This window comes from Phascolarctos cinereus, unplaced genomic scaffold (genome assembly GCF_003287225.1).
Source record: "Phascolarctos cinereus isolate Bilbo 61053 unplaced genomic scaffold, phaCin_HiC Scaffold_4;HRSCAF=312, whole genome shotgun sequence".
NCBI classification, from domain to species: Eukaryota; Metazoa; Chordata; class Mammalia; order Diprotodontia; family Phascolarctidae; genus Phascolarctos; species Phascolarctos cinereus.
In genome coordinates this window covers 479,042,965-479,046,932 of record NW_027555847.1, presented here as the reverse complement: position 1 = coordinate 479,046,932, position 3,968 = coordinate 479,042,965, and positions in this window count along the sequence as shown.

Below are 3,968 nucleotides of genomic sequence, written 5' to 3'. Positions count from 1 at the left end.
AATATACAATCAATTAAACATGTAACTTTCAAGACTATCTTGCTTGTCTGTAATGCTTTCTGATCTTATTCCCATCTCTTCTGTTAAAAAATGTTTCAATTTCTTTCTTTCCTTTTTGGTCTTTCTTTCTTTCCTTCCTTTCTTCCTTCTTTTATTTCTTTCTTCTTTTCTTTCTTCTACCCTATCCCTAACTTTCCTCTCCTTCCTAACTCCACCCTTAGATTAAAAAAAAAGAAAAAGAAAAACTTGTAACACATATGTGTGTGTGTGTGTATATATATATATATATGTATATATATATATATATATGTTAGAAAGGTCAAATATATTTTGTTTGACTATATATGTGTATATGTGTGTGTGTGTGTGTGTGTGTGTGTGTGTGTGTGTATGTGTGTGTGTGTGTATGTTTATAGTCAAGCAAAAAAAAATTCCCATGTTGGCCATGGCCAAAAATGTTTGTCTTGTTCTTCTCTTGAGTCCATCATCTCTCTGTCAGGAGGTAGAGAATATGTTTCACTTAATACTTTGGAGTCATGGTTGGTCATTTTAATTGATCACAGTTCTTAAGTTTTTCAAAGTTGTTTGTCTTTACAATATTGTTATCATTGCATAAATTGTTCTGGTTCTGCTCACTTCACTCAACATCAGTTCAAGCAAATCTTTCCAGGTTTTTTTAAAATCATCCCTTTCTTTACTTCTAATGGCAAAATAATATTCCATTATGTTCATATTCCATGATTTGTTCCACCATTCCCTAACTGATGGGTATCAACTTAATTTCCAATCGTTTGCTATAACAAAAAGAGTTGCTAAAAATATTTTTGTGCAAATGGGTACTTTTCCTTTTATCTTTTTTGGGACATAGGCCTAGTAGTGGTATCATTGGGTCTAAAGGTGTTTATAATTTAGTGACTTTTGGGGAATAGTTCCATATTACTTTCCAGTATGGCCAAACTAATTCATAGCTCTACTGATAGTACATTAATATACTTATTTTCCCACAATCCCTCTAACATTTATCATTTACTAATTTTTGCTAATCTATTTGGTATGTGGTAGAACCTCAGAGTTGCTTCAATTTACATTTTTCTAATTATTAATGATTTGGAGAATTTTTAAAAACATAGTTTTTGATTGCCTAGATGGCTTCTTTTGAAATCTATCTGTTTATATTCTTTGACCACTTACCATTTGGGGAATGGCTCTTGGAATGAATTCTTAATATATCTCAGATATGTGACCTTTTGATTGGAAGCTCCTTGAGGGCAGAGATTATCTTTTTTTCATATTTGTATTCCTAGCATTTAGCAAGATAACTGGCACATAGCATGTGCTTAATAAATGTGTATTGACCAAATAACTCTATATGGCTTTGATGGACTTGTTGGGGAGATAAGTATGTAAAAAAAAGATTTATTATTTTTAAAAATGTGATAGGAAGAGGTTTAATACCTGCCAAGATGGCACTAAAGTTGTCAGAGTGGTAGAACTGAAAATTAAATTCTACTCTATCCGTCTTTTTTCTAGTACTAGATCCATAAGATCACATTTTTATCCCAAATTTTAGAAAGGTATCTAAACTGTATTCATTCAGACACTGCTCATTTGTGATCTGTGATATTTGAGTTCAGTGGGTTGACATATTTTTGTTATTTATGAAGAAAAAGTTCATGATGGTAAAACTGTCATCTTTTTATCTGCTTGAGAGTAAACATTTTTGAGCATTTAAAAAATATACTCAACCAGTTAAAGGTCCTAAATATGCAAATTATAAATTCTCCTAATATTTTTCTTAAAGGCTCCCCAAAGAGCTCTTCTTACAACACTTTAGTTATTCTACACCTTCCCGATGTCAGGAAAAAACTTTGCTGTTAAAATATTTTGTAATTCAGAATATATTAAATCCTAATCATTTCAAATTTCTTTGTAGAGTATTTCTGTATGTTTTTTCTTCTTCTGGGAGTAGAGTTCATTTTCCTTCAAAAATCACTTATACTAAAAAGAAGCTAAAAAAAATGATCTTGTTGTTGTTGTTGTAGCAGTATTTACTCATAGGGTGATGAAAAGAGATTGGCTTAGTAAAAGCTATTGGCTTAATATGAGACTGGGGCATAGGCTAATTAGAACCATAAACGAAGAGCTTTAAAATATGAGCAGATGGTTGATTGCTTAAGTTTGGGGATTCTGGGCTACAGTAGGGCTAAAGCCTACCTGGTATCCACACAAAGTCTGGCACCAACAGGTGAACTCCCAGGAGGGGACACTAGGCTTTCTAAGAAGGGGCATATGAACTGGTCCAGGTTAGAGCAAGCCAAAATTCCCATGAGATCAGCAGTGGGATTGGCAGATGAGTTGCCACTGCACTTCCAACCTGGTAAAGAAGGGGTTTCCAGTCTTAAAAAAAAAAGTAAACAACTATTCAGTCTTAGTCTTTAGTTCTTCAAGTGAAAGTAACTTAAAAATTATTATCCTTCCTACTGTGAGGAAAGGGGAACCAGCAACTTGGCAATTACCTTTCAGAGAGGGAATGGGGAATTGCAAATATCTTCATGCCATAAGCCCTGAAATGCCTAGTCATGATCCTTTGGGCATATTTCAACTGCTGTAGCCCACCTCAATGGAGGGAACAAGAATGAAAGGACATATAGTAACCTAGGGTTGTCGGTTGTCATTCTCATCAAATAGGGGCAGAAAGCAATCCCACCCTGTACCATCATCTGTATTCTAATTATACCAAGATCTTGAGCTAGATCTGAAATGTTTCTGGGTGATAAAAGTTTCCAAGTCTCTAGGGTTCTAAGACTGTTCCTTGGGCCATTATCTTTAATCCCCAGAAAATGTCATTTCTAGCTCAGTTGTTATATCTTTGAACATTCCAGCTAAGATGGGCAACTCATCTTCCCAGGTTTCTTACTCCTTTTCCTCCATGCTTTCACAAGTGGACTAACTTCCTACTTCATCAAGTTTACCTGTTGAAATTCTAATTCCTTTCCTTTCCTTTTTCGCCCCAGCATAGATGCCCCTGCCTCTAGTTCAATAATACTAGAAATGTTTATTAAATAGTTGCTATGTGGTAGATACTGGAAATATGGAAAATGATGTAGTCCCTGTCCTGAAAGGATCTAATAGGGAAAATATGGCCTGTACACAGATAAACAACATAGGATGTGATAAGTATGAAGGAGAGAGGCAATTAAAATGCTATAGGACATTTGAGAAGGATCAGATCACTTTTAAGTAGTATGGGTGAGTGGCTCAGGGAAAACTTCATGGCAAAAGTGGCTTTTAAAATGGGCCTTGGGTGAAAAGGAAGATTTAAAGAGTTGTGAAGCAAGTGCGTTCCAGGCACTGGGAAAGACAGCCTTTATGAATGCATGGAAGTGGGAGAGAGCAGTTCAGAATCAGAGGGAGCTTTGAATGATGGGAATTAGTATGAAACGGGTCTGGAAAGGTAGGATAGAGTCAAAATGTGGAGGGCTGGATGCTAAGCTAAAGAATTTGTAGTTTTAATAGGCAATAAAGAACCACAGATTTTTTTGTTAGGGTTTTTTTATTTTTTAATTTTTTTTAGCAATGGGATGATGAGCTTTAGAAAGATTTTTTTCTTTTTGGTCACTGTATGGACAGTCAACTAGAGAGGAGAAATTGGAGAGGAAGGACAACCAATTGTCTTAGCAAGAAGAGATAAGGGCATAATCTTGGGTTGTTAATAAGTGAAAAAGAGAGAGAAAATGTAAGAGGTATTATGAAGGAAGAATCAGTAGGATTCAGCAATAGGATTCATCAAATACACATTTTATATATATATATATATATATATATATAAAATAATTGGGGGTTATGAGGAAGTAATGAAGCCTTCCCTGATTCCTAAACTGGAGTCATAAATAAAGTGAGCAAAGTTATGAAATCAATTTCTATATTAATAACAACATTATTAAGATAAATAACTTTGAAAAGCTTAA